The sequence below is a fragment of the Lithobates pipiens genome, unplaced genomic scaffold (assembly GCF_037356315.1).
Source record: "Lithobates pipiens isolate NorthernLeopardFrog02 unplaced genomic scaffold, aLitPip1_a1.2 Scaffold_16, whole genome shotgun sequence".
Taxonomy (NCBI): domain Eukaryota; kingdom Metazoa; phylum Chordata; class Amphibia; order Anura; family Ranidae; genus Lithobates; species Lithobates pipiens.
Window position 1 is genome coordinate 506018862 of NW_027507748.1, and position 19732 is coordinate 506038593.

Consider the following 19732-nt stretch of genomic DNA (forward strand, 5'->3'; position numbering starts at 1 on the left):
TCTAATATGAGGAGGGCGGGGCCACCCATCGCCTGGCCCCGCCCCATCTGACTCAAGTGGGGAAGCCTAGCTTCCCCAATGATGTGTGGATGACCCTGCCCCCCTTTGATGTAACGGAAACCCAAACACTTTTTAGGACAGTAACTTGCATATTAGCTTTTAATATTAGCACTTTAGATTTTGAACGTTCGAGTCCCATAGACTTTAATAGGGTTCTACGAAGTTTAGGTCTGTTCGCAGGTTCTGGTGCGAACCGTACCGGGGGGGGGGGGGTGTTCGGCTCATCCTTAATGAGAGGTCTCCCTCTGCCTGTCAGGCTCACCTCCAAGGTACGTGTCAGTATAAAACAACCATGCCTGAGCCTGCAAGAGGGACCTCTCACACAGGTGAAGTTTGCCAACATCTCTCAGCTCTTGCTCAAGTGGTGAAATCTCTCCAGGACAGTTATGTGCATCTGGAAGAGCGACAGCAACTCTTGGTCGCCCCTGCTAACCCTTCTATTGGCCGGATATTCTCAGAGACCACTACTACGCCTGCAGCAATGATGTGCTCTCTAGAGCCAAGGGTCCTCATACTGTAGACGTTTTCCAGGGACCGGGAATACGTTTCGATCATTCTGCAATACCTGCAAACTATATTTCTCAATGCAATGACGCTTACTCAAAAGGCCACCAAGGTGGGGTTTGTTATTTCTCTGCTGTGGGGAGAACCACAGTCCTGGGCCCACCATCTGCAAGAAGATCACCATGTTATAATGGACTCTTTACAAACCTTCTCCAGAGGACTTCCACTCCAGAGGCTGCCCTCTATGCACTCCAGCAAGGCCATTGAGCAGTCAAGGACTATATTATGGACTTCAGACGTTGGAGCGCAGATACCCAGTGGAATAGTGCAGCCCTGCAGCATTATTCTCGTCTTGGCCTGTCCGAAGTATAAAAGCATGAACTAGCCCAAGCCGGTATACCAAGCTCCCTGGAAGTTTTCATCTCCATTATAATTCAGATGGACCGATGCCTATGTGAGTGCAAGGGAGAGAAAGTGGCTCAGCAGATCTGTCCTACCTGGATGTTACCTAGAGTACCTGCCTCCACTCACTCTGCTTTTTCTCGCTCTGCTCCGGTCAGTTCTGTACCAATCAAATGGACTTCAGATCTCCCCGGATTAAGGCAGCTTGGATTATTGAGATCCTCTCTATCCGCTGGGGAATGATTACACCGGCAGCAGAATAATCTTTTTTTTTTATAAATTGTATTTTTATTGTAAAAATTTACTTAATAACAGATACAAACATATCGGGCAAAATTAGTTGAATTTCTGAAGCACACTTCACCAACAAAAGAATAATAAGAAAATAAAAATAAAAATAAAAAGGAAAAATTAAGATAGAGGAGGGAAAGAAATCAAATATATATTGTGGATACATAATGCAGTAATTAGAACATAGGTTTAAAGCCATTAACATTATGTTGATTGTCTGACAGATTGGAGATTTCAAACATATGGATCTCTTCCCAAGGAATAAGGTATATGCTGGATTTCTACCAGGCAGGGAAGGGGAGAAGGGTTAAATTTAAAGTTAGATACAGTAGGGTGGAAGTACAGCAGGGAGAGCTAGGAGTAGATTGATGACAGGGTGACAAGGGGCATAATAATCTAAGAAGGCAGACCGAAGGCAGAGTTGTCCCAAGGAGCTCAGATCTTGTCAAACCCGTCAATCGTATCCTCTACCATAGCCATCATGTGCTCCATTCTGCGTATATCCTTGATACTTTGAACCAGCTGGGTTTGAGTTGGGGGTTGAGTGGATAACCAGCTAGAGGGTATAGCTCTTTTAGCTGCAATTGTGATATAAGAAGCAAGTTTGTCCGCAGCCTTTCCCACGCCGGGGAAGGGGAGACCTAGGAGAATATGAATTGGATCCAATGAGATAGGGGTGGTAAGTATCTGTTGAAGCATTAGTGATACCATGGACCAAAAGAGGGAGATCAGATCACATTGCCAAAAGATGTGATAATGGGTCCCTCTGGCTTTCCCACACCTCCAGCACATAGGAGAGAGGGAAGAGTCGTAACGATGGATGACCTCAGGACCTGTACCAAAACAATAAGACTTTATATGCTGTCTCTCTCTGTGACACAGATCTAGATATTTTAGAGGTTGAGGACCAAATTTTGGACCACTGGGGAACCGTGATTTGTTGATGTAGGAATGAGAGTGTGCTGTGAGTGGTGTCTTCTCCTGGAGTATTTGGTATATGCTAGAGATGAGTTGTGCCTGATACGGGCCTTGAGATCATGTAAGTTCAATGGGCGTCAGTTTGGTGAGTGTAAGGGTGGGAGAGAGTTTTGAAAAATAGTGGGTTATTTGGAGATATGAATACCTCAGGTGGCTTGGGATTTGGCTTTTTGATTGAAGGGCTGGGAAGAGTCTAATTTTATGTGTGACTGGGTGAACTAAATTGCGGAGTTGGAACAGTCCCTCTCTTGTTTGAACATACGGGCATGTGAGAGACTGTCAGGGATTAAGGGGTTAAAAAATGTTAGAAAGGGGGGGGGGGGTAAGGAGATGAATGAGCAAATTTGTAGAGGCAGGAGCGCCATATCCTGAGTGAGAACAACATGGGGCCCAGACAGAGGTCTTGAAGTTTGGGGTCTGACGCTACATTGGGAGACCAGACTAGGGAGCATGGATGGGTCAGACATAGGGAGCCCATCTCTATCTCTGTCCAGTCTCAGACTGGACCAGGACACCACCGCACGTAGGTGGGAGGCCAAATAATATTTATAAACTTCTGGAGCACACATACCGCCTTGACCTTTGGGGGAGAAGATAACCGAGCTGGCAACTCTATGGGCCCTGCCCCTCCAAATAAAGCCGAGGAACCACCTCTTAAGTATTTTTAGCTGAGCCATTGGGATGGGGACAGGGAGTGTTTAAAAAATATAATAGTTTCAGCATGATTGACATCTTCAGCATGTTAATCCTACCTATCCAGGATAGCGAGAGGAGATTCCATCGAGTTAACATAGCATTTATAGACTTAAACAGAGGTAGATAGTTGGTCGAGTACAGGGAGGAGTAAGATGTCGTAAGTTGTACCCCCAGATATTTGAGGGATGTAGTGCACCAACGGTCGGGATAAGAGCTTTTTAGTTTTAGGAGTTCATCCGGAGGTAGGTGAAGGGGTAGGGCTTCTGTTTTAGAAGTGTTGACCTTATAACCTGATAAGGTGATAACTTGAGATAATAGGACGTGCAAGGACGGGAGGGAAATATGAGGTTTAATCAGGGTGAGGAGAACATCAAAATAGGGACAACTTATATTCCCTTTGACGCATGGGAACCCCTTTTATGTCGGGATGTGATCTGATAGCCTCTGCTAGGGGTTCTAGGCATAGAATAAAGAGGAGTGGGGAAAGAGGGCAGCCTTGCCTAGTTCCATTTGACATGGGGAATGTTTGGGAAGTGAAGGAAGCTAATCAGACCTGAGAAGAGGGAATTGGAATATAGGGTTTTAAGGCTTGGAGGAAGGGACCCTGAAGCCCAAATTTAGTAAGGTTTGCGAACATATGGTGCCAGCTTAATCTGTCAAATGCCTTTTGGGCATCTAGGCTAAGAATCAGGGCGAGGCGACGGACTCTGTTCAGCATGTCAATAAGGTCTTTGGTTCGCCGTGTGTTATCTCCTGCATGTCTAGTAGGAAAAAAGCCTACCTGGTCTTTGTCAATTAGTTTTGTCAGGAATTGTGATAATCGGTTGGCCAGGATTTTTGTAAATAGCTTGTAGTTTGAATTTAAAAGCGCAATTGGCCTATAATTGTCTGGAAGAGTTGGGTCCCTGTCCAGCTTTGGTATGACCGTGATGTAGGAGTGGAGAAACTGTTGGTGGGGGGGGTTGGCCTGGAGGGGAGAATTGTACAGGGATACTAGGTGTGTTGACAGAATTGGGAGAAAGGTCTTATAATAAAAATAGGGAAGGCTGTCCGGGCCAGGGGCTTTGTGAGTTGGAAGAGACTTGACAGTGCTAGTTAATTCTTCTTCTGAGATGGGGCATTTAATGTTTGCACATCTGAGTCTGATAGCTTAGGTAGTTTCAAGTCTGACATAAACTCCTCAAAAGCTGCCATGTCAAATGGAGGGTGGTGACTGGGGGTAAGACAATTATATAGTTTGTCATAGAATTCACCAAATACCCGAGTCATGGTCTGTGGGCAAAAGGTGGGGGTCCCATGGGGGTGTTTGCTGTGGTCCGGGAAGGAGTTGGGTTGAGTCTGGAGACTAGCATCCTGTGAGTCTTGTTTGAAAATTCATAGAATTTTTTTCTTAGCCCACAGGAGCGATTTATCTATATTCGACAAGTCTAGGGATTTTACTCTGTGTCTTAGAAAGGTTACCGCGCGCAGCCGGCCCATCGTGGGGGAACGAAGCAAAGCTCATTCTGCAGCTTGAAGCTCAGACAATAGAGAGGATTTTAAGAAAGCTGTGTCCTTTTTTCTTTGCGAGCCCACAGCAATACACTGCCCTCGGAAGAAAGCCTTGTGAGCCTACCAAAGAGTGGACGGGCTGGGCACAGAACCCATGTTCAAGTGGAAATATTCAGTTAGGGCCGACACAAGTTTATTGTTAGTTTCAGGGTGCTTAATCAGGGATTCATTAAGTCTCCAATTACATTTCCTGGGAAATGCAGCTGAAAGGCTTAAGTCTAAGGTCAGGGGAGCGTGATCCAACCAGGTTATTGGACCCAGGTCTGACACCACTGTGTGTGACAGCAAGGGAGCAGTAACAAGAAAGTAATCCAATCTAGAGAACATCTTGTGAGGGGGAGAATAGAACAAAAATTGCCTACCTGAGGGATGCTTGATTCGCCATGCATCAAACATGTGATGTGTTTGGACCAGTTTTCAGAAGGAGGTGGCCAGGGAGTTTGAGACGGAGGATGGTGTGGCATGGAATAGAGATTTCCTGTCTCAGGTGGGAGAGAGCACAGCATTAAAGTCACCTCCTATTACTGTGAAGGAGTGGGAGAATCTCTGTAAGCGTTCTAAAGCATCAGTAAGAAATTGAACCTGACCCGAATTGGGGGCATAGATGTTGATGATCGTTACAGGATTAGACAAGTATGAGCCCTGTAGAATTATATAACGACCGTGAGGGTCCAAGTGGATTGACTTGATCTGGATAGGGCATGAGCATCTTATCAATATTGCGCCACCAATAAAGAAAAGTATTATGCAAAAAATATTTTGTACTTGCGTGTATAAAAATAAGTTAAAATCTGAATTGCACAACACGCAGTAAAATCACCAAGATGATAATGGTAGCAAAACTCCACAATGAAGTTAGATTATATGTGCTAATATAAATCCAATTGATTGATACAAAACCAAAACCACCATAATGATAATAATACCAATAGCAAGCTTAAAATAAATGATAAATAATTTTTGTTCCAAATAAGACATAAATGAGAAATGTGCTTTTGTAGTTCATAAATAGGCAAAGTGCTGATAAGTTGAAATAAACAGTCTCTTAAAGTGGAAGTAAACTCCCCTATCGTTTTCAGCCAAGGAAGCTGCCATCTTTGTCGCTGTTTAATCTTCAACTGCTATGGTGCTGCACATGTGATTTGTTATGACACCAGCCATTGGATGGTTTGATAGTTTGGCTGAGAGCACAGCCAATGTGCAGTTAGCATTCCCGGCATGCCTTTTTTTTTAACTGTTTAAATCGATGGGTTTACTTCCACTTTAATGCATCCAAATCTTCGTTAGACCACCGCTGTGCTCAGTAACACAAAGTGAATCCCACCACCGTTATCAGAGCCGCTTACCAGATGGTTGAGATTTGGACAGCATTCATATAAACACAGCCTTAGGCCGCGTACACACGGGCGGATTGTCTGCCCAACTAAGTTCATCAGACAATCCGACAGACAGTCCATTCAAAATTTGAATGAACGGACTTGACCACACACGATGAACAGACAGTCCGCTGAAAGCGTGCGTGATGACGTGTACAGCACGTACGACGGGACTAGAAAAACGACGTTCTATACACTGCAATGCAACCTTCGGCCGTGTAAATCCTTTCTGAGCATGCGCCATACTTAGTCCGTCCAACTTGCCTACACACGAGCGGACTGTCCGCTGAAACCAAGTTTGGACGGACAAAACCAAGTTTGAACGGACAAAATTACGGAAATTCCGTAAGACTTTGTTCGTCAGACAGTCCGCTGAAAAAGTCAGCTGAAGCCCACACACGAGCGGATTGTCCGCTGAAACACGGTTCAGCGGACTAAGTTGGACAGACAATCCGCCCGTGTGTACGCAGGCCTCAGTCTTTTCACAACGAGACTGGACCAACACCGCAAGATTCCTCCAGGTGGATAGTGATAAACCCTTGGACTCAGAAAACTGTGTTTCGGGGCGGCATGGACCATATAAATTAAAGAAGGACCATAGAGTAATGCTGCATTTAACACTAAATTTATTTAAAAGCAAATGGTACTCACAATATTGCAGATAGTGAAGACATTCAAAAACAAAGATGCCAGCCGGCACATATGGAGCCCTTCCTCCTTCATCAGTAGCGCAGTGACGTCACTGCACGTCCTCCCAGATGCGTTTCATCATCAAAACGGATGTTCTCAATGGGGATGTTCATGTGATTTGATAGCTAAAATAGAATGACAAGTCACAGCCAATTTGAGGCAAGGGCACTGTTCCAATCTGTGCGACACTAATTAGCGACGCCAGAACAATTTTCAAAAGTAGTTCCTGCACTACTTTTTCCATTTTCAGGTGCTGCTTCAATAGACATCTGGGCATGAACCAACACAATTGTAATCAATTTAAAACTTTAAAAACACATGTACAACATAACGACAAAAATAAAACACGTTTGGTTTTTAGATTTTCGATAAAATATTGATGTTGTTGATAACTCTGTTTTATACATCAAGGATGCTTTCTTTCATTTTCTCCAATTCCCTATTGCAAACTAGGAGCTCACTGATAAGGATTTGTGCACTTGCACTGCTGAAGTGATTTTGGTCTTCCACAACATCCACATCACCTAAAAAAAACACACACCATGTATTAGAAATATGCAGGCATACATTGATTATTGAAGCTGTGGTCTCAGACACTGACCTATGGTCAACAACATTTCCACACAGCACTTCTTGCACATCACCATCAACAACTTTAGGGTGTGTGGTGAGTTGACTTTCTGAATCTTCAGAAGGTGCTGGGTTACTGGTGTCCACACACAGCTCAGATGTCCCTCTTCTAAATACAAAAAAGGTATACGTAGCAGATAGATATGTTAGGCTAGAAATAGTAATATGAATATGTCTGTTTTGGCAGAGTTCCAAGCTAAATACACAATTTTTCCCTTTCAAAAGCAGGAATACTTACCTGTTTTGTGCAAGTTTCACACATGGAGATACCCTTAGTATCTTCTGGAGCACGTGCGTGGGACACCATAACAAGCGTGTTATGGTGTCCCACACTAGTGCTCCTGCGTCCAGATCCGTAAGTGTCCTCTACTGACACTATATAAAGTTGACATTTCATTATAATTTCAAACACATCTAGACAACAATCTGAACTTATTTTAATCAAAATAGGCCATAACAAATGCATTGAACCTGCATCTCCCAAAAATGAAGTATTAGTGGTCGATCGAACGATGTTTAATGTCCCACGAATGATTACTGTGTCCAAGAAAATTTAAAATTGTACAACAGTAAAGAAAAGAACATGGACCAGCACAAAAGTAATAATAATAGGAACACACGACAAATACTTACTTTTTCGTAGCACTTTCCTGATCTTTCTATACTGATCTTCCTCTCTCAATTTAAGGTCTGACCAGTGTTTCTCAACTGATCCTTGGTTGGTCGTACCTCAAAATTGCTGTGCAGACTTCTCACAATTTTAGCCATGATCTGGCTTTTCTGCCATTTGGGTTTCTGTAAGGTCCATGATTCCCATCATGGTCTGTCCTCAGTAAAATGTCCACCATCTCCACCATTTCTTCAAACTACATTTACGGCCTTCTCCTGGAGCTGGAAGTTTCTTTCTCCAGGCTTTCCTCATTGCTGCTCTCAGCACACACCTGCTGTCTCACCACCATTTGCTCTCCCACTCCCCCAAAAGAGAAGAGGAGGGGAATACACTAGAAAGAAGGACAGGGGCGGAGTTTCATGCATGATCAGTGTATATAAAGCCATAACGCATAGTTGATGTAACGGTCGTAGGAACAATCTGGGAGTGGAGGAGGAACGATCAACATCGCCAAAAGGAAAGCTAAAACAAAGGTACAATTGTAAATTGAGGCATCAGTGGTTAGTGGCCTATACTGCTTATAGATTAAGGCCTATATTGGGACCAGATTATGAGTTACTGACATTAGGGTTTGTCTTGTGTTGTGTCTTGCAGGTAAAATGGTGGATAAATTCAGCCCCAGATTTTTTACCTGAATTCATACAGCAATACTGGGAGCTGGCATGTCTATGGCAAGTCAAAAGCAGGGATTACTCCAATAAAAACAAGAGGAAGATAGCGATGAAGAAACTGTTGGAATTGGTGAAGCCTCTGTATCCAATGGCAGACATCAATTATTTGAAGGCCAAAATTGGTAGCCTGCGTAGTACCTATAATAGGGAATGCAAGAAGGTCATGAAATCCCAGAGATCCGAAGCAGCAGCAGGTGACATATATGTCCCCAGGCTGTGGTACTACAACAGCCTGAGTTTTTTTTGTCAGACTAAACCAAACCACGCTCATCACTCTCAATGCTTCCTTCCACATCGGCTGATGACACAGCTCCTGAGGTCCACCCTGGTCCTTATACACAGGAAGAAGATGTGGAGGAGCCCAGCTTGACCCAGGTATAGCATTGTTGAACATATTTGTAGACAAAAATTTAATAATGTTAACTAGATGTTATTGATCCCAAATTTCTGCTTTAACAAAGTGGTATACATATCAATAGACAGTAGTGGCCAAAAATGATTGGGACAAGAATGAAAAATGCTGGGGTCAGAACGATAGTCTTTTCTATTTGTTAACATTCAATTTGCAACAGTCATGAACTCAAAATTGTGTGTGATTGATGACCAAAAACCTACAAATATGTCCCATTTTCACACAGGAAAGTCTCAATCTGGAGGAGCCCCTGCTCAGCAGCCAGACTGAGTCCCAGATTCCTCCCCTACGCCCTCCAACTAAAAGGGCCAGGAAGAGCAGAAACCTGGATGATGCCATGGCTGACTTCCTCAGGCATGCAACAAGTGCCATTAGCATGGCACCAGATGCACAGGAGGCATTTGGATGTATGACGGCAAATAAGCTGAAGGATATGGAGGAGGGCCAATGCAGTATGAGTGAGGAGATGATACTGCAGCTCCTCAACAAGGGGAGGAGGGGCCAAATTTGCAAAAAAATGCACATATGCAAATTAGAGCACAATCCTCCACCAACTTCACAGACACCACAGCCACCCCACCCACCACAGCAACATGGCAGACTGTGGCTAAGGCAGCCCCAACACCCCCAACAAGCCTGCTGGCCTGGGGAATTTCAGCACTACAATTTCTAAATTTCTTTTTGTTTATTTAAAAAAATATGATTTAAGTTAATCTTCTTTTTTTGTGCAGAGAATGCATTTTTTTATTTAGTTTATTTGTGTGGAAGGAAGTGTTGAGAGTGATGGCCTGGGTTTCGGTCTGGTCTGGTAAAAACGTAGGCTGTTGGAAGACCACAGCCTCTGGACATATATGTCATCTGCTGCTGCTCTCAATCTCTCAGGAGTCCGGGACTGTATTGTGCTCCCTATTAAATTGACTCCTCAGGTTACCATTTTGAAATTCACATAATTGATGTCTGCCCTGGGGTATAAATACTTGACCAATTCAAACTGTTTCTCCATCGTTGGATTCCTCTTGATTTTTCTATGACCTTGTGCTCCCTATTCAACCAAACATTTTTTTGGGGAAAAATACTTGGCTATGTGTTTTTACCTAAAAAAAGGACATTTTGTTTGTGAGTAGGCAGGTACATTTCAAAAATACAATGTAAAATTAACAAGGGACACCAACATAGTTGTAGCTTTGAGCTTAAAAACTATGAGATAATAATGGTGTTGTAGTAACTTGACCCAAAAAAATAGTATTCTGAGATCACTAGAAAAAAATATAAATATTATTCTGAAGATCACTAGAAAAAAAAAATTTAATACTTTTGGCAACTGTCAATATCACTAGCAAAGCAGCTTCATTATTATCCCATTATAAAGAAGAAGAGAATGTGTTCTGAATTTCTAGATTTAATAATTTGCCGCATCAAAAATGTGATATCTCCATTACGAATGCTCGTTTTTCAAGACTGACCGCTTCCGGCTCGTCCTTGCTTCTGAGAATGTGTGTTTGTACTTTTGTACTTTTGTCTGATGGACTTGTGTACACACGCTAGGAAAATCTGACAACACACATTTGTCCGCAGAAAATTTGAAAACATGCTAGACAACATTTGTTAGCGGAAAGTCCGACAACAATTGTCCGACAAAGCGTACATACAGTATATGGTTGGATTTACTGCCAACAGCCTGTTTGTCAGAAACCATGAACCAGACAGAGACAGAAGTACAATTAAATCAGACTTGTTTATTAATAAAAAATAAAAAGGTAAATAGTGTAAGCGTAGTCAAAGCATAGCCAGAGTCCAGTAACTGGATCGAGTAGTCAGCCAGGCCAGAGTTCAATAACCAGATTGGGTAATTAGCCAGGCTAGAAGTCAGGAATCCAAGTGGAGGAACAGCAAGCAGGATAAGGAGCCAGAAGGGATGTCAACAAGCCAGTCTTCAAACAGGAATGCAAGAGATGGTTTCTTGTGATGTGACCAAGGCGAAGGCAGAGATGCAGTGAGCTGGACAGCTTTAAGTAGGCAGGTCAGACGAGCAGGATCAGGAACAGCTGGGTAACTGTGGAGAGAGATGAGAGCTGGCAATTAGCTGACAGCTGAGCAGCCAGCCCAGCGAAGGAAGGGCTAAGCCAGCCCTGACACTGTCATCAAACATTTCCCATCAGAAAGTCAGACAGGAAATGTTCCACCCGTGGAGCTATAGGTCTTTATGTCACCACCTGCGGAGCTATAGGTCTTGACGTCACCACGCATTAGCTGACTGGCTGAAGTCATGGGTGCTCGTGTCTGATGTCAGTGCCAGTGGAAAAAGTTTCTTGAGTACTGCACCATGAAGCCTCTTTCTTCTATTTAATAAAATACACCCTTGCATGGAGTGTTCCCCTTAGGAGGAAGGATATCGGTATCGCTGATCGTTTCATCTGTTGCTGAATCCACCCCTCCTGTGTGTGCTCGTATGATCTCTATAATTTGAGATCCACCTGATCTGGTAAGTGGCGCTCTTTGCTTTAACCACTGAGGAACAGAACAAAATCATCTAATCATTTTTTCTTTGATGACCTATGAAGTTTTGTATCCAGGTGCCACAAATCACAGCAGTCTACAGACTATACTGCATAGGATTGTTTGTTCTTTGAAATTGCCACAAAGTGTTTAATCACAGTCATATATTAGTAGCACATTGTCATAAAGTGTTTAATCACAATTATATATTGGTAGCCAACTGTTACATTGTTGGTAACACAATTGTTTTTAATTTCTCACATCACATCTCTTTAACTATGCCCCGTTGGACCAAGTACTATTTGGTAGCACAACTTTCTTAATTATCCAGTTGATTTAATAAAAATAGTGTACATAATGCTCAGCTGCTTTACTTCCCTATTTGGATCCAGATGGTTAGTTTATGAACACCTTAAGGGCAAGATACTATAAGTAGGGTTACCATGCTCTCTTCTATATTTATAAAAAACACATATATGAGAGACTGGATCGACAAATATTATTCTCAACTATTGAACTACTATGTACCACTTTCCCATATATCAGGGATATCTTGCCACAAATTTGGTACAGTGTTGAATTGTAAGTTTTGTTAACTTGCTGCACATTTTCATTGGTAAGTTGTACACTTGCAGAGCGCTTGAAGCACAAGTTCTAGTTGTCACTTTTTCAATTTGTATTAAATTTGCATGACCCTGTACACACGTTCAGACTTTCCGATGGAAAATGTGTGATCGGATCTTCTTGTCGGAACATCCGATTCCGACATACAAAGTTTGAGGGCAGGATCTAAAATTTTCCAACAACAAAATCTGATCATTTAAATTCCGGTCATGTGTAGACAATTCCGAGGGACAAAGTGCCATCCATGCTCAGAATAATTTATGAGACGAAAGCTATTGGCTACTGCCCTCTTTATAGTCCTGTTGTACGAGTTCTACGCCACCTCGTTCTGAACTATCAGATTTTCTGACAACTTTGTGCGACCGTGTGTATGCAAGGCAAGTTTGGACCAAAATACGTCTCAAAAAATGTGATGGATTTTGTCGTCGGAATGTCCAATCGTGTGTACAGGGCATGGGAAGAGCAAAGTTGCAGAGGTGAGTCCATGGCAAAAGCTCTGCAAGTCACAGTGACTCCTGTGGTGTCTAAACTAAACCAGGACTTCATTACAGACTTGCTGCAATAGTGCAACAAACTTGTAAAGCCTGGCAAGTCTAGCAATAGCTTAGCAATCATTTCCAAACTTGCAGCTCAATTGCTTGCAATCTGGTTTAGTGTTTTCATCTGAGACATGCAATACAAAATACAATTTACAATACCTTTAAAGAGTAAGTAAACCCTTGTAAAAAAAAACAAAAACAAAAAAAAGACCCCTCAAAGACAAAAGCATGATGAGCTTAGCATGAGCATAGCATACTAGCATATTAGCTCATTATATATTACTTACCTCAGATCAAAGCCCCCCGCAGTGGTCCACGTCTCCCACTCCGGCCATCGACATGTCATCTTGGAGTTATTTCCGGGTATCTCGGCTCTGGCGCTGTGATTGGCCAGAGCTGCGATGACATCACTCCCATGCATGCGTGTGGGAGGCGCCGGTAACGGCATGCAGACTAAAGCAACGGCACATAGGTGCCATTGCTTCAGTTTGCCCCAGTGCGCACATGCCGATGACATCGGAACATGCAGGGGACAGGGGATATCTCCTAAAAAGTGCAGGTTTAGGAGTTATCCTGGGCAGCTTCAGGTAAGCCTTAATATAGGCTTACCTGTAGCATAAAATTATAAAAAAGGGTTTACAACCACTTTAATGCAATTGGTACAGGAAAAGGTTTAACTAAAGATAGTTACTGTTGGCTAGCGGATGCCAAAACGAATGCTCATAAATCCTGTGTGACTTGGTTAATTAGTATTTCAGACTTGGGTGGTAAGAAGTCCTGTCAGGAAAAAAATATTCTAATAACACAGTCCCAACATGACCTAAGTGTCTTATTACACAGGCTTCATTCTTTCACCTGTTTTGGGATAGCCTCATAATCAACAATTATTGGGGGTTAATCCTCATATTCATAGACAATCTGATGGGCAAATCAGTCCTTCTTACTCCCCAGGGGTGTGTGTTTGGAAGTTTACTCAACCTAACATTACCCTCATCTTAACTGGCTCTATTGCACAAACTGATTTTAGCAATGAGTGAAGTAGGCATGGTTCAGTTCACAGCTGGTTTTATTAATACAGTAGCAAGCCCTTCAACAATGATCCTATTAAAGTCTATGAGAGCTGAATCTTGATATATTTTCTGGTTAATGCAAAAAATTAAATACTGGATATTTGATGGTGGATTAAAGGGCAAGACTGAAAACACACAAATTATTTAAATAACATGCTTGGAGATGCCTTAAAGCTGCACGTGAAATTATGGAACAGCAGGACTTAACCCTTTAAATTTAACACAAAAAAATACCACCACTAAATGAGAGATCCCCCCAAAATCCATACCAGACCCTTATTGAGGAATACAGCTTGGCTGGTCTGGAAATGGAAGCACAGTTGAACCATACCACATAGCCACATTCCCTCAATGAGTACTTTTCAATTGGATTATGTTAATGGGGACAAGGGCCTTATAGCCACATCCCTTGTATTGCATACAAGGCTGCTAATGGAAATTGTGGGGTGCCATACAGACTACCTGACAGCCCCCCCAAGAAAATATTAAATCTATATTTCCCTATAAATACAATAAAATTATTAGCAGACAAAAATCTAAAAGACAAAACTGAGTTAATAAATAAAAATGAAAATGAGATGAAACAAAAATATACAGGCTGGGCAGTTGGAGCACCGGGATCAGAAAGACAGAGGGGGGAAAAACAAAGTTGCAGAGTGCCTTTAAAAAAGTACTTTTACTTTAAAATAGTATTCACATCCCTTGAAATTTTCCACATTTTGTCATGTTACAACCAAAAGCGTAAATGTATTTTATTTTATTGGGATTTTATGTGATACAAGACCAACACAAAATGGAATATAATTGTGTAGTGGAAGGAAAATCATAAATGGTTTTCCAAACTTTTTACAAAAATATATCAAAAAAGTGCATTTGTATTCAGCCCCCTTTACTCTGATACCCCTAAATAAAATCTAGGGGAACCAATTGCCTTCAAAAATCACCTAATTATTAAATAGAGTCCACCCTCAGAGGTTTGTTTGAGAACCTTAGTGAACAAACAGCATTATGAAGGCCAAGGAACACACCAGATAGGTCAGGGATAGAGTTGTAGAGAAGTTTAAAGTAGGGTTAGGTTATAAAAGAATGTTTCAAGCTTTGGACATTTTACAGAGCACTATTCAATTGATCATCTGAAAATGGAAAGAGTATGACACAACTGCAAATCTACGAAGACATGCCGTCCACCTAAACTGACAGGCCAGGCAAGGAAATCATTAATCAGAGAAGTAGCCAAGAGGCCCATGGTAACTCTGGAAAAGCTGCAGAGATCCACAGCTCAGGTGGGAGAATCTGTCCACAGGACATAGCCATACACTCAAAAAATCCGGCCTTTATGGAAGAGTGGCAAGAAGAAAGCCATTTTTGAAAGAAAGAAATGATCAGTCATGTTCGTTGTTTGCGAGAAGCCATGTGAGGGACACAGCAAATATGGAAGAAGGTGCTCTGGTCAGATGAGACCAAAATGTAGCCTTTTGGCCTAAAAGCAAAACACTATGCGTGGCAGAAAACTAACACTGCACATCACCCTGAACACACCATCCCCACTGTGAAACATGGTGGTGGCAGCATCATGTTGTGGGGATACTTTTCATCAGCAGGAACATAGAAGCTGGTCAGAGTTAATGGGAAGGTAGATGGAGCAAAATACAGAGCAATATTAGAAGAAAACCTGTTAGAATCTGCAAAAGATTTGAGACTGGTGCCGAGGTTCACCTTACAACAGGACAACGGTCCTAAATACACAGCCAGAGCTACAATGGAATGGTTTAGATCAAAGTATATTCATGTTAGAATGATCCAGTCAAAATCCAGACCTAAATCCAAGATGTACAAAGCTAGTAGAGACATACCCAAAAATAAGTTTTTGGTTGTAAGATGACAAAATGTGGAAAATTTCAAGGGGTATGAATAATTTTTCAAAGCACTGTAACAAACTCAGGAGCAGAGCTAACATTAGAGTGTGCACTGAAAGGGGGGGGGGGCACAGAGAGGGGGATTAGGGAGGGATGACTGTCTCTTTCTCAGCAGATAAAATCTGGCAGCAGGGATGGGGGAGAGACCAGCTTTCAACTGCTGGAGGAAGAGAGACAAAATTTTCATCCGTCGCTCATCCCCCTCCCTGTGTGGCCCCCCTGTGTGCTCGGGCCCCCTACGATGAGGACTGGTGGCCCCCCCTATCAGTGGCCCTGATTGCATATGTGGGAATTTGCTTGGGGGGCCTATCAGATTCTGGAAGCCACCCTTAAGATAGTCATCCTATACCCATGAAGAAATAAATAAATAAAATAAATATGTATGATTCCGTGCAATAGGAAAAAAGGTGTGTGTGTGTATATATATATATATATATATATATATATATATATATATATATATATATATATATATATATATATATACACACATACATACATACATACATATAAGGAGAATTAGGAGAACTGCTGCCTCTACTAATTACTGCCACCTAAGTGGGGTAAATAAATTAAAAATGTGAAGTAGGTGTGATGCTGTTCATTAGATTCAATCTAAAATAAATATTCCTAGTGTGTTATAAAATTACTTGTATCAAATGTGTTCTCATACTCTGTGATTAAATATAAACAACTATTGTGGTTATAATCATAAGATAAACATTAATCTAAACAGCTTTTTAAATAAGTATATACAAATAAATACAAAGTGTAAATTGTGAACATAGATCCAAATAGATAAATATAAATAAAAATAAATTAATTAAATGAAAAAATCCAATGAAAAACTATAGTCCCATTAATTAAATAATTAGTGTACAATAAAGTGCTTGGTGCTGGTGAAAAAATATGCTGATCTAATTCGCTCTTCAGAAGGTGTTCACAGCATGCGTGACTTATCCCTGCTTCTATTATGGTTGCACTCACCAGAGTTTTCTTCCCCTCCTAGGGTATGAGGCATTCACAGTATATGCCACTGTGTAGCACTCTAAAGGCTGGCCGGTCTTAGATGTTTTGGTAGTCCTCCAGTCATATACCATATAAAGGAGTGTAATATTATTAAAACTTCTTTATTAATTAAAAAAAAGTGTGGAAATGTACTCATATTTAGCATAAAACAATAAGGCATATAATGCTGACACTAACACAGACGACTGGAAGTGATGTAAGAACGTGTGTTGACTCTTCCCTACGCGTTTCATCACTTTGACGTCATCTGGAGCTCGCTATACCCACGATCATACAGAGATTCTAGATACTGATAGTAGGTATTGTTAATTTATCATAAGCATTCCGCTTTATTAACATTTTTTATTTGACAATAATAACATTTACTAATGTACTTTCAGAGGACACTCTGTAACATATTGTAATTACTATCTAACCATTATACATATTGCTATTTTGTCAGCAATTATTTTTTTTCTCAGTAAAATAACTGTGCATTGAATTTATTTTCTACCAGGCTTTAAGCCCAGACACCCATGTAGATTTTCAGGATGGGAATCTCACTTAATGCAGTGTAATGCACACCTCAGTACCAGAGGTCAGATACTGTAGCTGGCTAGAGTAACTTCAGCTATAACAGCCTCCATTTCCTTAAAGAAAGCAGGCCAGGAGATACTGGTCCGCACCAAGGACTTACTACGCAATGTCATAGTCAAATGGCACAACAAGCTGAGCAAAGATTAAAGATAAGAGCGACTGTGGACTTTGGGAGTGGCAGATGTGGACTAATGTTTCTGCACATGTGTAAGTGCCCGTTCACACTACCGTGACTTGTCAGGCGACTTAGCCGCCTGACAAGTCGTGCTCCGTTCTGTACTATGGAACCGTTCTAATAGGAGCGACTCAAGTCGCTCCGACTTAGAAAAAGGTTCCTGTACTATTTTTGGGGCGACTTCAGGCGGCTTGCATTGACTTCTATACAGAAGTCCTTTTGCAAGTCGCAGCTGAAGTTGTGTGCAGGTCGCGTCTGTGAGTCGCGCTGCAAGTCGCGTCGCCCCTGTGTGAACGGGCACTAACCAGTATCAAAATCCAGAGACAGGCATCAGTCAGGGCAAATGGCAGACAATATCACAATACAGGGACAACCACAGGTAAGGGAATAGCATAATCAGAGATAGAAAGAAGTCACAGCAGGTGGCAGGCAAACAGCATATTCCAAAGACAGGTAGAGGCTATGGTGGGTGACAGGCAGCAAACATTAGAGTTATCAAGGGACATGCTAGCAAGGTCAGAACTGTGTGACAGGGTAATATAATACAGTGCCAGTGTAGTAAGATCTATCATAAGCTCAGAGCCTTGTTCTTAAGAGGGCCAAAGCACAGCTGGCTAATAAGGGCAGAAGAGGCAAGGTAGACCAAGTCAACTCTAAATACAGGTGCAACATGTAACATTCACCCTATTCATTCACAGAAATTTGTGAATGAATTAACTAAAAATCCCATCTATCACCACAGCAGATGGCTTGCAACTCTCAGGGAATTAGGAGGGTACTGTACAGCACCCTCATAGTCCATTGACACTTCCTGCAGCTTTGTAACTGAAAGCCTATATGGTGGTATGGGCACAGAGCTGAAGAAAGTGCCTGCAGAATCCTGATATTGCACCCACATTCCACTAATGATGGGTGCAAATGCTTTGCATGTTCCTGTTTAAATAAACAACAAATGCACATTTTTTAACCTGCACAAATATGTGCATTTATTTTTTTTAAAGGTGATCTTATCCTTTAAATATGGCAACATCATTATCTGCATATTTTATAAATAAAAAAACAAACAAACAAATCTATAAATATTTCCCTGATGCCTGCTTTTAATTATTCATGTTTGTGTCACAATTCTAGAGAAAATGTTGATGTCTTTTATCTATAATACCACTTTGTAAATATTTTACACTAAAATCTCTGTGTTTGTGGCACCTTGTGTTTCTTAATGAGACATATATTTTTGAGCTCTATGGCAACAATTAGTATAAATATCAAATCAAAGTAATTTCAAAACGTTTGTATATTAGTTCTTTTTATCTTTTAAAAGCTATTTATAACAAAAAAATATATATAATATATGACTAAAATAGGTTCTTAGGGAATATTTTATAAGCGTATATGTGGTTATGTTAGATGTGAGACATTTCAATAATTTACCTTACTTATTTTTTCGGAGATAATAAATACCACACACAGGCTTATTAAAAAGGTATAATTTAAACTGATGGACAATGGAAAAGTAAAAACCTAAGACTAGGTTCACACTGGTGTGATGCGGGAACCACAACAATTCCTGTGCGGGTTCACGCATTGCATCTGAATCACAGGCAGTTGACACTGCCCTCTGTCAACCACTGTAGGAGTCAATATAAAGTTAATGACACCACCAAATCGGTTTGCAGAACGTAGTGCGAACTGTGGAATTGGATGGAATCGGATCGCATGTGTATTCCAGTGCCGACCAAAAAAAAGGGTATTGCACCATTTTGGTGTGAATGCAATGCGAATTTTAGCCATACAAAATGTATGGCTGAATTTGCATCGCACAGACATCGCATTTGATGTGCACAGGAATGAGGTGCGAATCGCATGCAATGTCTGCAATCGCATAAGTGTGAACCCAGCCTAATTTTAATTGTTAATTTGTAGGTCTTCTTTACTTTACGTACAGCCTCACATTCTTTTATATAGCTTTAAGCATTTGTAAAGGTTCAGTTTTTTTTATTTTATTTTTTTAGATAACAAACTAAGGGCAGCACAGTGGTGTAGTGGTTAACACTCTCACCTAGCAGTAAGAAGGTTGCTGGTTCAAATCCCAACAACGACACTACCTGCCTGGAGTTTGCATGTTCTCCCTGTGCCTGCGTGGGTTTCCTCCAGGTACTCTGGTTTTCTCCCACAATCCAAAGACATGCAGGTAGGTTAATTGGCTTCTGTCCAAAATTGGCCCTAGTATATGAATGAGGACCTTGGATTGTGGGCTCCTTGAGGGTAGGGACCAATGTGAGTGTGCAAGGGATAGGGACAATTGTAGACACTCACTCAGGTTAAGCTGGATGGACTGGTGTCTTTATTCAAACTATAAAACTATAAACATGTCAT